At 44.8% G+C, this 17,531-nt stretch overlaps 1 protein-coding gene and 1 long non-coding RNA gene across 2 annotated transcripts in view; both read right to left on the bottom strand.

The window, feature by feature from the left end:
* LOC119377827 (cytochrome P450 3A24) overlaps window positions 1-17,531 on the bottom strand; it is a 161,051-nt gene that overhangs the window by 9,896 nt on the left and 133,624 nt on the right. The window lies entirely within an intron of this gene.
* The window catches only part of LOC119386424 (uncharacterized), a 52,774-nt gene continuing 40,951 nt past the window's right edge, over window positions 5,709-17,531 (bottom strand). Inside the window, exon 3 of the long non-coding RNA XR_007416054.1 lies at window positions 5,709-5,748. This is a non-coding gene — a long non-coding RNA (uncharacterized LOC119386424). The remainder of the gene's footprint in view (window positions 5,749-17,531) is intronic.

Below are 17,531 nucleotides of genomic sequence, written 5' to 3'. Positions count from 1 at the left end.
TTTCGAGACACATATCGATACTGAGCTCCAGAGTGACTGCAATCTGAAAGCGCTTGTCCGTGTGTTATTAAGTCTTCGTGTACGTTACGCGCTCGTATTTCAAGCAAGCAGCCAGCTTGCTTGAAACAACAAGCCTAGCCAGCCACTTTGACTGAAATATAGACTCTTTGTTCCACAGCATGGTGACCACTTGGGGTGCCTAAAAGAGAGAATGATTGAGACCAATCACGTCTATGTAGCTCATGAAGAAACTTATCGAGAAAAAAAAATATGAGACGAAGACCATCAGGTGCGCGGCGGCCGCTAGCGAGGTGTCCGCGGGCCGCGTGTTTCAGACCCCTGAACTAGACCACCCAAGTTTCAAAGCTCCGTATCTCCGCCAGCGGAGGAGAGTGGTCCGAACGGCGGTCGCGAGAACTAGCGGCGCTGCAGTTCCGTCTTGCGCCACTATCGGCGCGTCGTCTGCTGCCACGCTGCGGTCCGCCGCGCAGTTGCTCGCGGCAACTGCACGGCAACTTTCTTATTGCACTAGTTAGGTGGATACTTAGGTGGATATGCATAAGGTCGTCCGTATGCATTGGCCCGCGTGCGTTATTCATTGCATGGCTAAGAATCGATGTTCTGTCTATATTGCCACGCCCACTTCTTGTTTTATTTTGATGTATTCGGGTTTACACTGCCAAGCCACTGCAATACCAAAAGAGGTCGTGCTTCAGGAGAACTTAGCTCAATTCATTCGCAAAGCGACAGTCATTCGGAATCAGAAGCAGTTCAAGCCATGTTTGCAGCGATCTCATTCTCATGTGTTGGCCCAATCGAAAGTCGAAACAGTATGAAGTCATCATTCAACACAAGTCTCAACAATAAAAACGAAAAGGCAGCTGCTACTTTCGTTGGCACGAAACATGCTTGTATCCCACCTATAAATTACGCTGAGACAACCACCAGTGTATGCTCATTCAACGATGATGACCATCCGCAATTTCCACAGCGCCATCAGCAAGACCAGCACAGACAAGTCGACGAACCTCAAGGACTACAATCCATCCTCCGACAAGCACAACAACCAACAAAAACTTCCTCGAAAGCACAATCACAGCTGAAAGGACGACGTCGTAAAGCAAGCCTTTTAAAGCAAAGACAAATTCAAAATGCAAGGCATCTTCGCATAAAGGACCGTCGTCAGAGACGCGTTCTGCACAAGAGATCAAGACTGCGCCTGCGATTACACCACCCACATCTCAGAAGACACCGAGAAAGACAAGTAATCACCCCTTGTCCCTCGCAAGGACTCGAGCATCGTCCGATTCACCTCCGTCAACGAGCACGGAAACTGAAAGCACTGCCTGTGTGCCAGTCAGGACAAGGAATGCGACGTCCACCACATCCGAGCTTCCGATGCTTCAAGTTCCATTATTACTCAGTTGTGACATTTCCACAAACCCAGTCATCGTCACTCTCCATGTGCAAGGCATGCTTGAGCTTTCCTGAACGCAACAGCCAGCCTCGCCCACCAGAGCTTTTCTACATATCACCGGACTGCTGCCCTCTTCTGCGAGTTTTGTGCGAGTTAACGGAACTTCGTTGTGACATGGAACTACTGCGCATTTCGACATTTTTTTGCTTCTAGGACTGCTTGTTCATGCTTTGTTGTTCGTAACTCGCGCATTCTTCCGGGGGGAGGGGGAATCCTGTGACGTAAGCAGACATGCAGGGATGGCTGGTAGAAGCCGACGATGAAGAAGTGGCGCGTGGATAGAATAAAAGTATGGCGTCTGTGCCGCTGGACGTCTCTCATTCATAGCGTCACACACACACACACACACACACACACACACACACACACACACACACATATATATATATATATATATATATATATATATATATATATATATATATATATATATATATATATATATATCGAGAGAGAGAGAGAGAGAAGGGGAGTCCAACTACCAAATTCAAGCATTTAATGCAACTTTAGTCTCTTGGTGCCGACACCGCGATATCATAATGAAGATCTGTAAGTGGGAGACTACAGATTTATTTTAACACGAAAGTGTTTTATGCCGGGGTCCACCACGGCTCCACTGACGTATTTCCGCCACGGATATGACGTTGTAAAATATAAAGACTAACAGATGGCAAAGACAAAAACTAGAAGAAAAAGTTTCGTCACCCGGAGTCGAACTTACGACTCCTCGCTCCGCAGCGCGCGGCGCTAAACGATTAGGCCACAGATGGCACGCTCTGCGAATGACTCGAAGAGCGCGCTTTAAAGGTCGCCGCCCCACGCGTCGCGATGAGCGCACGTCTCTACAGGGCGTGGTCGCTCGTGCACGCGCTTATCTCGTGGTGGCGGTAGTTTGTACGTCTTGTGCTCTCACCGCAAATTTGCGCTGAGAGCACGAAGGTCACTTCGCTCACTGCAGCGGCCGCTTTTGCGAAAGGAGAGCGCTGCTCACACAGAAATCAGTTACAACTGTGACAGTTCGCGCTCATCTTGCATGTGTATGTTCGTTCCGTGCGTCCTTTTTGCTTGAGCAGCGCGTTGCAAGTTTAGAGCTGCTTGCCGTTCTTCGTGTGACATTACAATTTGTTAGCATTCATTCCTTCGCCTTTGGGGTGAAAGAATGCCCAACAAACGCTCAACTACGTCTGTGAAGGCACGTTTCACTTTCGTGTTATACCGATTCCTATGACAGAGGGATCAGTCATATTTTTTTTTCAATTTACACAAAGACATCGATCCACCTCGTAACTCTCATCTCAAAGCGAAAAAGGTCGCGTAGGCTGAGTAGACTCGTTGACTGCATCGCGTTAAATCGATTCCCGCAATGCGTGGGATCTGCGGAATTTTTTTTATTAATAGGCCTTACTTTGTTAAAACAAGCACCAGACAGGAGAGAGTAGGCTAACGCTGGCACGGGAAGCTTTAATTATGCCAGTGAATTCAATTCAATGTGGCCGAAAGTAATTCTCAGATGGTAGCAAATACCATTTGCTACCACTACACTTTGCGCGAAGCTGCGGTTACGGATCTTTCCGCCAAAGGTTCTTTTCTGGACGAGTAATGGAGTTGCTCATTGGTTACCGAACTTTTAGTAAAACCCTTTACTGATAAATCAAAAATACGTACCATCTTTTCTCGGCACTTTTATAGGCAGGCGTGTCGAAGGGTTCCAATTTGTAGGCAACCAAGAAATTACCCGTTTTTTATTGGCGAGTAAGCTTGTGCGAAAGCATTCACTGACTGACTCTGTCGGGATTGCTTCGTATTCTCAGTGGCATTTTTGTGTTCTCAAAACCATTCGCTACGGAGTTCAAGACAATTAGAGCGCAGCTCTTAGGCGTCCGTTCCTGCGTTGAGCGGTATCGCCATTGGCGTCGGCGGCGTAACCGATAGCACGAACGAGGACGAAAGAGAGCGAACGCGGAGTCTGTCGATATCACGAGATACTGGCCTCTAACCTCGCTTTCTTCCTCCGTCGCGCGCCCCGACCCCTCGGTCGGAGTTCGTGCGCATACAGGGCTGGCACGTGCACTGCGGCTGGCTTCGCTTGTCGTAACGGGGTTGTCGGCGTTTCACTTGGTTCGCGTCACCTGCAATGCACAGAGTAGTGTGCGTATCACTCGAGCGCTGGCAGTTTCTGTGGCAATATGTAACGAATTTACATTGCTACAACTTCGGATAGTCAAAACTTCAAACACAGCTGGCGTTGCCCGAACACGAAGCTGCGTTCAGCGAATTAGGCAGTATCGTAATCGTCGGTGAATTTTTTAATGTCATATCTTAAGTAGTCGCTTCAGTCGTTCATCAACACAACATATTCTGCACGTACAAATCCGCTTGACGGGCATTTTTCACTGAATGTTTGACTTGTCACTGGCCCATGAACCGAACTTTAAATGCCTGAAATGAAAAAGAAGCGGGCATAAACAGCTTCATGTGAAATAGCTTCCAGACGACGGCCAACAGTATGTTGTAAATGAACGGGGACCTAAGCCAAGCTCTTAAAAAATATCCTGGGCCGGCGCCAGAGGGGGCTTTGCCCCCCCTGAGACTGTCCGGGGGGGGGGGGGGGAGGGGCAAGCTCCCCAGCCCCCCCGTACTCTCCGCCTATGCAGCTTGAAGTTTGAGAATGCGATGTCAATGCGCCCGTTTCGCTTCGGCTTCGCGAGCCTGCCACTCTGGATAGGCTGGGGAACTGGCTACGTCGACGCGACGCTGGGGAGACGGGCCTCGTTCATAAGCTGCTTCGCATCTAAGGGTACCTTGCATGATTTATGGCGTAGTGGGTACCTTGCATGAATGACGATGATTTATGGCGTAGTGGGTACCTTGCATGAATGACGATGATTTATGGCGAAGTGGGTACCTTGCATGATTTATGGCGTAGTGGGTACCTTGCATGATTTATACTAGAGCACGCGCCGCAGTGAAGCGAGCGCTCTATCGCACGTCCATATGTCATGAAATATACTGAGTATGTGCAGCGCAATGGAACGAAGACAAGAGAAGACACACAAACGACATAGACTGGCGCTGTCTATGTTGTTTGTGTGTCTTCTCTTGTCTTCGTACCATTGCGCTGCACATATTCAGTATATTTCAAGACATGTACCAACTCGCCCATCAACGGATCCTTCTTGTCCATATGTCAGGCAAACATTCCTTTCTGCACACCATGCGCGAGCTCTCCGCTCGTGCGAAAACTTCGTTCTCTTCTTTCTTCCGTATATCTAGTGGCACCGTTTTCTCAGGCAAACGTTGCTTTCTGCAAACCATGAGCGAGCTCTCCTTCGTGCCAGCACTTCGTTCTCTTCTTTCTTCCATACAGCTAGTGGCACGCGGGCACAGGTCACGCCGGGGAGACAGTCCTGGTTCATAAGCTGCTTCGCATCTAAAACTGAAGAGGTTCACGAAGAAATCCGAGGGGCGCCTCCATGTCCCTCTTCTGATCGCATTGTGCACGGCGGCGAACGCAAATAGAAACTTCACAGGAAGGATCAATGGAGTGTGCTCGAATAACAAAAATTTGCAACAGGGCCTGGTACACTATCGAGAAGAATCAACTTAGCTGCAAAGGTAAGTTCCCTTCAACACCGACAATGTCACTTACTCTGTGAGGAAGGTCGGTGTAAGCTTCTTCGATGGTGTACACACGAAACAGAGACGCAGACGAACGTTGACTTCCGTGCGATATTTATTATTGGACACATTCAAATATATGCAAAGTGAAAAGCGGCTGTTGTTTCGAAGAAACCTGATAAAGCTAAGACCGTGTTGTTGCCGTTGCGATGTACACCCTCGAAGATTCCTCACTAACAAGCCTGAGCAACCACTTTGCTGGGTATAAATATTCAAAAACAAATGACACCTGCTGACACCACAGTAAAACAAGGCACCAACAAAGGAATCAAGACACGTAAAAGCAGCGAGTGTGGTGTGATACACTTCAAGAAATGTGCGAAATGCGGCAAATAGGTTGTACTTCAGTTCCCTGCGAGAAATAACAGTGAATTCAAGTAATATTAGGTTCACCAGAGACCCAAGAAACCTCCGAGTTGAATGAACCAGCAATACAGCAAAACTAAGGAAAGAGAATCTTTATTGGTCCCAAAATACTGTCAGTATATTATTAAAAATAGTCTGTGATCTCTGGCTGTGCCCACTTGAAGAATATCGCTGCTCAAAGATTTGAGTCCTGTAAATGTACCCAAACGCTTTTTCCACTGTACTTCCTGCATCAAAAAAAGGAAGAAAAAAGACACTCAGACATTAATATCGTGGGTTCCTCATTCACTCATCATTCGTATTATTCCACATCATCTAACAAATCTCGCCTTGCGAGCAGGAAACAATCAGAATTGTAATTTATGAATTGTTTGAAGCTTTGTTTGTTGTACACACACTGTTTTTGTAAGAAAAGAAAATAAGGCGCGCAAACAAAGACAAAAGAGAACAAAACAACAGAAACGCCATTTATGTTGTCTTGTTCTATTCTCTTGTGTCTTTGTTCGCAAGCCTTACCTTCTTTTATGACGAATCCTTATAAACTAGCTGAGATTTCTGCCGTATTTCTAATTGTGACGCAGGTGATTTGCTATTTTCCTGGTAGGTTCACATGTTGTGAAAACATATAAAGCATAACCTGTGTTGCAGATCGTAGTGTTTCATGTGCAACTGTATGCAAATCGCTCTGTGCCATGCGCCCAACGCTGTATTTTACTTACGTACACTGCATTTCTGACTGCCGTTCTTGTGTTACATTGTTACTACGATTCAAATCGGGTGTTTTTCTTCGTATTTAATTCCAGCACCATGACAAAAACGAAACTATATGTGTTGTCAAAAATAATTAGAAACAAAAGTAAACGCCGACGAGCAGTGTGCGCTGAAAAGAAGGGAACCATGTACTAATTTTCTTTTGGTTACAGAATCACGCCATTGTACCGCTCAACACGTGGCCTACAAGACTAATGGCCTTGCGATTGCGTTTTCACTTTCGCAAGTGTTCCGAAGCTGTAGACGAGACTTAATGATTAGCAAAATCACCACGTCCTTGATTTGCTCCATGCCACGAACAGGTCATAGCTGAAGACTAACTTGTAGGACGTGGAAAACCAAGAGGTATTGGACCTCAGAAATTGTTGCTGACAATTTATCAGAAGCAACAATGCACAATGCATGCAGAAATAAAAAGAAGCAAGCTCTTACCTGAGTAAATGAATCAGTGGAATGCCCGTATGAACCGTTGTTCGATGGAATACTCGTCACATCTTAAAAGGCATAGGTGATAGCCGTTGGACTCACAGAGGATAACTTCATTGACAATTGTTTCTCACTAGACTGCAGGGCCTTGAAATATTTCTACGCGTGAAAACAAATAAGAAAGACAAACAGCAGGTCACGGGGTGTTGCTAAATCGTAGACAAGCTAATGAACAGCATTAGTAACAAGAATGCGAAAGCCGTTACTCCGCGCTGCGTCGTAAGAGTCTAGGATTTACAGTAAAAGGTGCGCATAACTGTGTTGTTTGATATGACCAGACGATCTCTGAATATTGTCTGAAAACAGTGCATTTGCTTAGTCAACTGTATGCAAATCGCGCTATGCCATTTACCCAAAGTTGTGTCTCACTTATCACCTGCATTTCTGGCTGCTGCTCTTGTGATATTGTGGCGATAGGATTCCATTCAAGTGTGTTTCTTCGTATTCAGTTCTAGCCCCATGGGCAATAAGGACAATATATGTACTGACAAAAATAATAAGACAAAAAAAAAACGACGACGAAAACCGTGCAAGCAACAGAAGGCACCATGCCCTTTCCTTTGGGTTCCCGCCCCTAAAAGCAAATAAAAAAGAAACAAAAGAAACAAGAGCGGGCTCGGAATTGCGCCATGAGCAGTGAGCACGTGGAGGAAGCAGCTTCGGAAGAGGTTGGCTTGTGGACTCTAGGCACGCTCCCTAATAAGTTTTTTTTTTTTCGCTCCTTGGCTAGATGCCAGTGAACAAGTCAAAGCTGAAAGCTAACTTGCAGCACGTGAAAAGCCAAGAGGTATAGACCTTATGCAAAATTGCTGCCATCTGTCGGAGGTTTGACCAAGCTACCGATTCGGCGCCATGTTGGAGGCTTGTGTCCGAATCGTATTGCTGTCGCTGCTATAACTTCTTGCTTGTATCTGCTTTGATAGTAAAGCAATCGGGGCATAAAAACGTCAGATGAGTGTGCAAAGGCCTGTACACGTTACCGCCATTTCCTAGTTGTTGCGTGTAAAGAACTGCCTCACAACGCGAACGAAGGTACAAGTTTGTCACCGAGTCACATGAAGGCCTGCCGTTGCCGAGAATGAAGCTTTGCGGTAGGTTACAAATTTGGTTTGTCTATTTTCAGTGTAGCGAATAAAGGGTTGTTAGCTATCTCAATATTATGTGTGTAGTGTAGGATGGTTGGGAAGAGGCTTGAACGCGTGACACGGCTAGGCACACTGATGACAGTAAAAAAGTGCTGTTGACCCAATTCAAAGCGCATATCATAAAGAATAGCATATGTCGACCCGATGTACTGTCCATCCAATTTTAAATAAAACATCGTCCTCTTTTATTTTTGAAATAATAAATATTTCGCTGCCGTAGTCCCCGACGTAAATGTTATGTGTAGAATTACAGCACGATTAAAATGTAAAAAAAATTCCGCATCTCACGCACGTGAAAAGTGAACATAGATGCCGATCAGCTGGTATTTTATTGAATATTCTTCCGACATGTGCTCCTATATAACACGATACGCCAAGAATATTCGCGCTCACATCGTCGTTTTCTGTGCCTACTGGTGCCTTACAATTTCAACCCGTTGCGGCAAGGCAGTTTTGCGTCGCCCGCTGAACGTTTGCGAAACCACCTTAGCGCGTAACCAGCGGTAGCACACCCACGGTCGAATGTAGCACATTTCCCGGAACAGAATTTTTTATTAGTTTCATAAGAAAAGTTCAAGTTAACGTCACCAGCAGCGCAGGCATGCGCGAGTAGCCGCGATGCAGCTTTGAAGCTCGTACACGAAGTGGGTTTGTCTATGCCTGCAAACACACGGAGCGAAAACTGTCTCCTTCCCGCATGACATGATGGGTGCCGATGCTGTCACATACCGCATATACTAAGAACGGCGAACGTAAACACGGCACTAGTCGAAAGCAGTAGCCGGAGCAACGGAACGATCTGCTGATTCTCGTCGGCCGCGAGGAAATCTAATAATATGGAGGTTAGTTTCTTACAAACCTCTTTTCAGCATCCCAATTTCCTCAATCTGAGCAACGCGGCACACGAAAATATGTTGGCATTGCCGTTCCGATCAGCCGCCACAGGTTGTACGCACGCTCGTGTGTGTACGTGCGGATCGCACTTAGCCTTCAACATGGCGGAAATGCGCACGGCAGCCGCTAGATGGCAGCACATTTTGCATAAGGTTTATTGGACCTGAGAAAGAGTTCCTAGCAATTTATCTGTAGCAAATATTCACAATACATGGGGAAATAAAAAAAAAGTGAGCTCTTACCTGTATCAGTGAAACTGTAGTACTGCCCTAATGAAGCATTAATTCTTCAATACAGTTGACAGTTGTTGGTTACGATGTGAAATGGCCGTGCACTATTTCTAGGAAGCTAAAAAATAAGAGAAGTACAGCAGGTCGCGACGTGTTGATAAAATTTAAACATGGAAATGAACAACATTAGAGACATCAATGAGAAAGCTATTGCTCCGCGCTGCATCAGAAGATACTAAGACTTATAGCAAAGTTGCGCATTACTTTGCGTTATCTAATATACACACGAAATTCATTAATTAGTTTCTCATGATACTGTCTGAAAACAGAGCACTTGCTTAGTCAACTGAAATGAAACAGAGCTAGAAAGGACCAGAAAGAATTACTCATGTAAAGCGATGCTGCAACACTTTTTGGACATTGTCGGAAAAGAATCCAAGAACGATAAGGTGTTGATGTAGTTGTTAAGCATTCGTCACGCAAGAGGGGGGGGGGGGAGGGGGCGTTCAAGCTCGGACACAGTTGAAGAGAACGGCGTTTGCTTTGACTCGTTCGCTTCCGCTGTGTTCGTGCTTACATGCCCGCCCTTTTTTGTGATTATTAATGAAACGCCGCCAAACTCTAGTGAATATTGCTGTAAAAGTCCGAGCCAAATATCACTCTGCATGCAGCAGAGAAATTGAAATTTCGTATCAAAGGCAGCAAAAAAAAAAAAACCTTTCTATTCCTTTGGCAAACTACGCTGCTGGCGGGACTGTCACGGGCACTGGCTATTTTCGTGATCGCGAAAGGATCCTCTGTAATACCTTTTTTGTATGTTTCAAGATAAATGAATGAAGAGTTATGTTTATGTTAAATGGAAATGTTAGGTTTAATTAGACTGATACATTATCTTTTTAGGAAGCTATCACCGCTCACTGAGCGCCACTAAATGATTTTGTTGTGTCAAAAAACTGCCACCGAGAGTTCCTGGTGCCACCGTTCAATTTGAATCAGCCGCACAAAAAAAGAAAAAAAGAAACGAGGAGCTGATGTCACCACCTGTCCTACTGCATTCGGTGAGTCAGCGGGTCCGAGAGGAAGCGCTACAGTTTGCGGCTTTCACTATCCTTGTTCTGATGACGTGGATCATTTGGGCACCCAACGGCGTCATATGAAGCCTCCATTTCGCCGCTGACAAGTGGTAACTAAAATTGACACTGAGCTTCCGTGACACAGCACCGACAGCCCTGCACAACTCAAAATGAAAACATTGCCATTAACCATGCGAGAGTGCAAGCTCGGTCAGCTCTGCTGACCGAAATCAAAACCTCCTGTGCGGTCAGCTCGAGTGCTGTGCATAAGAAAGCCATAACTCTCACATACTGCGTATGTTTTATTACATGCGAAGCATTTCTTAGCGAACCTTTGGCAGTTTAAGCGTTTCTATCTAGCTATACTATCTATCTATCTATCTATCTATCTATCTACTATCTTATCTATCTATCTATCTATCTATCTATCATGTCTGTTCTGTCTGTCTGTCTGTCTGTCTTCTGTCTGTCTGTCTGTCGTCTGTCTGTCTGTCTATCTATCTATCTATCTATCTATCTATCTATCTATCTATCTATCTAATCTATCTATCTATCTATCTATCTATCTATCTATCTATCTATCTATCTATCTATCTGTCTGTCTGTCTGTCTGTCTGTTCTGTCTGTCTGTCGCTGTCTGTCTGTCTGTCTGTCTGTCTGTCTAGCACGCCAGTCTGGGTGCCTCTCGTGATCGCCTTCTTAATTTTGTGTAGACCAAAATTGGCATGGGAGGGTAAGAGGATTTTGACGATTATGACGGTCGGGTCATGACATGCATAACGTGAAAATCCTGTCGCGTACGTCGTCAAACCCTTTCCTCCAGACACGTGTGGCACATACCCGTTTACCACGGGCCGCAGTGTACGGGTAAGCGCCACAGGTGATTGACAGTTTATATCGACCCAGGAACGGCGAGAACAGACATTGGTAATTTAAATGAGAGAGCGTTAAGAAAAATTGATATCGGCAGCGTAGACCCGAGGAATGGAAAGAATAAGAATTAGGATCCCAGCAGGATTCGACCCAAGCATTCCACATGACAATCAGGTATTCTACCACAGAGTCACGCCAGGTCTATAAACGGGTTTGGAAAAACAACCTATGCAGGCGTAATGTTGGCGCAACGTCAGTTGCGTTTGTGGTGCCGGCTATCTAATTTTACAGGAAAGCAATAAACACTACATAAGAAATCCTACGATACAGGCGTCATATCAGATTAACGTCTGTGGTTCCAGTGTTGGCTCCGCTTTTTAGCAGTTTAATAAACATTACATTTGTATTCCTATGGTTCAGGAAGCTATATTGAAGCATTGCTCAACCCCGGTGGAATACATTAACTAAATTTACATGTGATATTCACATGATTGCACCATAAAGTGCACTTGGTTTCGATAATACTGACGTATGCATGTACTCTAACGTCAGGGCTGACGTTACGTCGCACCATAAGTTACCATCTAAACGCTAGTGTTGTCGACATGCCTGGTAGGCACACGATTTGCACATAGCTACTACTCTTACAAAAACACGTCGATCCACCTCGTAACGCTTGGCTCAAAGCCATAAAGTACAGCATAGAAATAGTCGCTGACTGCTTCGCGTGAAATCGATTCCCACAACGCGCGTGGTATCTGCCGATTTTTAAAAAAAAATATCAACCTTATTGAGTTTCACCTGGAACATGTGGCTGCAGCTGTGTAATCAGAACAGAGGCTCTGATGTAATTTTTTGAAGTACCACAGTGCACAACAGCCGCACCAAAGATTTCTCAGTTTTGTCGTGTTAACGCTTACAAATGCTCTCTTCTCGTTAAGAATAGCAAACTTGTTTTATGAAAGCGTAACGTTTCAGTCTAGCTCAGCTTAATATTTCCCTTAAGTGCCCTCTAAGGAAACAAAACAAAACCTCACCTCTGTGTTTCTGGTCTCGACCGATGGCTGTCTGCATAATGTTGTATTTTATGCTACAGTCATGTGATAAGGCATCCGCGTGCTACAGCCGTGCTAGCTTAAATACTACGTGCCTGAGCCGGTTACTTGTATCGTACTAAGCCCGCTACGACAGTGCTTCGGATGCATATATCCTCGTCCTCAAAACAATCGTAAGACGAAAGGAGATTCGTGAAGGAATAAAAATACTTTAGCGAGTCTTTCTTTGATAACTTGGAGAAGTGTTGTTGGGCCCCTTCATGAAATGCACTGATCAGCAGAATAAAATGACAGTCACATTTCTGTGTAGAATGGTTGATTGGCCAGCTGTTATGTGGACGGCGTGAGCTTGCACGACAGCTACTTGGGGGTAGATGCTGGGCTCCTTATTCGATCGAGTATCGGGCATCACTGCACATGGAAAAAGGACGCTAACCGCTCGCTTTGTTGTTTGCTCAGAACAATTTTCTACGTCGCTCCAACATCACTAAATCTTCTCTACAAAACCCCGATTCGCTGGAAACTTCAATATCTGCTATCCGAGATTCGGGTCTTGATTGCTTCGCTGGTATCATTTAGTCCATCCAAAATTCAAGCTGCGCCACTTTATTCTTATGGCAGATCGTCGCGCATCAGTTGTAACTTCTATGAAATTCACCATTAACCTAACTCTTCTTTCAACACGCGCGCATGGGTCTTGCCTTGCCTTGCTTTACAAAATAAATGTCATAAGGGCCACTTCAAAGACGAGCTGATTTCTGGTCCCCCCTTATGTTTCACATCTTACTGATCATTCCAATGAAGTGGGTATTCCCCTTTCCCGCACTAAGTTGCCTCACGGGTCATATATTTGCATAACATAAATGAACTGTAACAGCTTCAACACGAACATACCTATGATCAATAATCAAAGTTCAATCAAATCAGCTATTGACAACTCCTTTCCTCCTCTTTAAAAATTATATTCTGAATTGCATAACTACCGACGCACTTTATACTACCACTTACTTCTGTAAATTAATTAAATTTATCAGGCATATTTAAATAATAATTAAGAAATGTAATCGGTCAATTTACACCTCCATGTAGGTGTGATTCACACTAAATCGCTAAGGCTTCTATTGATATAAACTCTCATGAAAACCAAACATATCTCGTACATGTGATTAAATTCCTTGCGTAAAAAAAAAAAAAGATTGGAGGTGTTTTCACTTACGGTCACAAGCTTCGCCCGTCCGAGGTGAACTTGTTTTCCAGAGATCATATTTGTTGGATGGAGCTGCTTTTGCGCTGCTTGTTGTTAGACACAGCTTCGTAAAAAACCCTTTTTTCCCCACTCGCTCCACACTGCAAAGGAAAGGCGGACCCATGTGGAAAAGCGGAAAGACAACAATTAACGGCAGCACCGTATCGCAGGCCCTTACGTAAATGAAGTGAAGCCACACGAGCGGCAGAAAATTGCCGCAATGCGCTTTGATGACAAGCAAAGGACCTCTTCGTTCACGTTTCTAAACCGGCATAGATTGGCTGAGACACGAAATGAACACGGCACGTGTAGCCATCGCGAGGTTGTTTTCGGAAAATAACAAATAAGACCTTCGAGTAACAAATAAGGTGTTTCAGGCAGAAGGAAGAAGCCAGAGATGCCAAAATAAGGAAACCTTGAGCGCTGAAATACTTACAACAATCTTTCGCAGACGTTCATATGCTCCATATGAATGAAGGCTACTTCGATGCGAGCTTGAGTCTTCCACAGTCAATGGCGCTCGCGAATGGAACGGTTCCTTTTCTTCTTTTAGTTACGTGCGCGTGAACCGCGAGCCCCAGGATGCTCGCGCGAAGTGAAGAAAAAGTTCGCAACTTGTCAGCAAAAAGCCTTATTATGATTACCACTTCCGCGAAGATGATATCAAAACTTACAGTAAAATTAATAATACGGCGACATTGCCCATGCTTTTACAAATTTTTCCATGAAAAGATGATAGTAAAAAACGATTTTCATGAAATGATATTTTCACCCGCGAAATGTAGTGGCGCTGCACTCGCACGTGAAATTGACTCTAACGTGAAATAATAGGGATGTGCGAATATTCGAAAATTTCTAATGACGAATCGAATAGCGTTCTATTCGATTCGGTACTCGAATCGAAGAGGGTATATTAGAAAAACCCAATACTTTTCGAATATTTTTTTTAGAATGATAAGAATCGATGAAAAAAACCTCAAAAGAACGAAAAGTTGGAACAGAGAGGCGTAACAGTTCTTGTTTTAATCGTAAGAATTACCAAAATGCATGCAGCCCAAGGTTTTACGGGACTACCGGTGCTAGAGTGATCACAGAACGAAGGTGTTTTTTCTTCTTATAAACTTCAGTGTCGCCCAAGCGGCAAAGTGATCGATCCGCTATCTTCATTCAGCATGACATTAATGATAATGATGACTCATGAATATTGTTTGATATTTATATCTGAGTTTTATTTAAAATCTGTTGACAAAGTGTCACGCTGAATACTGTAGTCACTTCTGTATTTCAACCTGCAGTTACAAAATATTTCTAAGGCTCTAGTTGATGCTGTATACAAGCTTGCGACTGCAGTTTACATAATTTTGGTATTTTTTGTCGGTTAAACGTAATCGTAATGTTCATTTGATAAAGCTTGTGAATACCTGTTTCGAATGAAATGCCTTGGAACTCTTGGGCTGTTTAGAAAATGGTTACATTACCATTCTAGGGCTGCTTTTAAAACTGTTGCCTTACTAATCGAAAACTATTCGAATAGTATTCTATTCATATTGGTATTCATTACGGTGTCATCTCTTTCTAAAAACACAGGGCGTGCAAACATGGACACAAGAAAGAAGTCAGGACACCACAAACGGCGTTTGTGGTGTCCTGACTTCTTTCTTGTGTCCGTGTTCGCACGCCCTGTCTTTTTAGCATGAATACTTACCAACTAGCTCAGCTCTGTGTTATTCTAAGTGTCATCTCTTTTCGATTCATATTCGATTCGGTTGTAAAATTCACTATTCGCGCACACCTATGATAGCCACCCTACCTATGAAATAGGGTTCCCATGGGCCCCCACATGGTCTTTTTCGCACCGTTTGCAGAGTATGGACAACCGCGTCACCTGCGACAACGTCTGCCATTATGTCTCCCACTGCCTTCGAATAGTACAGCTGGTGCTCTGTAGCAACGTTTTTAGAACCAATTCAGTATCGCAGATCCGCTCGCTAGCCGGCAAACGCGGCCAACGCGTGAACTTATGGCGCAGCTTCATAGTTCCATTTTGCTTCACCTTCCGTGGCCTCCGCGATTATCAGCAACGCGCCGTTGCCGGAGATAATCGCGGAGGCCAGGCACGTGCCGTCGCGAGCAGAGACGCGCGAGGAATCTATGCAAGGAGTAGGCGCTCGCGATGAATGCTGCGTTTCTCCGTGCTCACTTGCTTCCTTGCGTGATTGTTCGCGAATGGTGATCGCTTGGGAAGGAGTTTTTTTTTTTTTTTTTCAATTTTTCTATGTGTGACAGGGACACAGCTGAAGAATGCCATCTTTTTGAGCTGGTGTTTAGGTTTCGCCGGTGAATTTGGTTGAATTCCATTGCTCCGCAGTAATTACCAGCGGCCTATATTTCTAAAATATCAAAGCAGCAATGGCCTCTTCGCAGGAAGGACAGCAATTCTCCCATTTGACACGACCGCCTGCCTCCGCTAATTAAGAAGTTAATTAATTAACTTTATTTAATTACTGCCGTAACTGCTGTGTCTAGTCATCTTAAGATGTCTCCCACCACAGAAAAAAGTTATTATGAAGACAGCGAGCGAATATTCCATTTCCGTTATTTTTGATGATTTTCGGACACGTTTCTTGAAACACTCTGTATACATATACCTGCGCGCCCCCTTGTATAGAAATAGTATATAGCAAAGAAATAAGCAGTAATAATGACAACACTAGCCTCTGGGGGAGACTTCTAAGACAAACCAGACTGTGAGCAAAATGCTTCTCTGCCGTGTAAAAGAGAATATACCCATGCTACGAAATAATGTGGTAAACCCACGTTCTTAAGCGAATTTATTAGTTTGATATGTTCCCCGCTGCCATAAGCTTTTGTAATATCCAGAGTTCAACACGGGCTTAACAAATGGAGCAGCCACGCCTGAATTCAATTTGGCACGGGTTCAGGCTCGTTCTCTTTTGTCCACCGCGGTGGTGCAGCGATTACGGTGCTCGGCTGCTAGCCCAAAGTCGCGGATTCGATCCTGGCCGCGGCAGTCGCATTTCGATGGAGGCGAAGCGGTAGAGGCCTGTGTACTGTGCCATGTCAATGCACGTTGAAGAACACCAGATGGTCGAAATTTCCGGAGCCCTCCACTACGGCGTCCCTCATAATCATATAGTGGTTTTGGGACGTTAAGCTCTTTTAAAGCAGCAGAGCTGTTATGCTCGAGGTTCGCCATGTGTCGTGGATAGAAAATTATCATCATCATGAACCGGCACGCGTTCTCTTCATCCTCTTCTTCATCTTCGTCCTCTTCTGCTTCACTCCCAGAACACGTGCGCCTATTTATCCGGCGTGGGATGTAATAACTCTGATGGACGAGAAAACGAGTACAAAGAGAGAGAAAGAGAAAATCTTGGCGAAAAAGAAATTTTGAGTTTTCTCGCAGATCGGAAAGATGTGTTGTTTGTTCTGCGGCGGGCGTACCGCGCGCACCATTTGATCCATGCATGTATGGACATGCATGAACCGCCGCGAATTGAAATTTGAACTCGTGCCTGCGCACGCCATCTCTTATTGCGATAAAGAAGTAACGTGCAAAAGGATAAATTGTGTGGTGCCGACATTGCGTTAGCAATCATGAAGGCGTTCAAGTTTGTTAACTAGTAAGTTTTACGTAATTTACTGGCAGCAATAACCGTCTAACTTCCTCGCGAGCTCTTTAGCGCTGATCTTGTATTCATTCGCTCGGCTGTTGCTTCTGCAATGCCAGTTAAGCTCGTCGATTTAGCACGTGCGATCACGCTCGTAGGTCATTTTCTCTTATTTTGCTTTATTTCGGGCTTGTGTCACGATTCACAGAGACTGTGAACGCAATTGTAAAGAAGCTGTACTTCGCTGCATGTTCAACTTGTGGGCCCGAATGCAAGTATGTTTCTCTGGAGCGGCTGTTACACCGACTGACGGTTAGGCGTAGTTTCGTAAAATTTTCTGCTCAGAAATGCGCGCCTCAGCTTGCATGCGGGACGGGACGCTCTCGCAACTTCCTCCCTTCTATGCTGGTGGGACGGACGCGATCACACTTATTTGGAGATTCTGATTTGCAGACTTTGGATTTGCAGATTCTGTGTAAATCACAGGCTGTCATTGGTGATCGAGATCGACATGAGCTTCTATTGCGTGTCTTCTTCCAGACGATTTTATTTTCTTGGATAAACGGTGAAGAAGACGACATTTATCCTTTTTCTGCTACCTGTGT

This window comes from Rhipicephalus sanguineus, chromosome 1 (assembly GCF_013339695.2).
Source record: "Rhipicephalus sanguineus isolate Rsan-2018 chromosome 1, BIME_Rsan_1.4, whole genome shotgun sequence".
NCBI lineage: Eukaryota > Metazoa > Arthropoda > Arachnida > Ixodida > Ixodidae > Rhipicephalus > Rhipicephalus sanguineus.
This window is presented reverse-complemented; position numbering and strand designations above follow the sequence as displayed.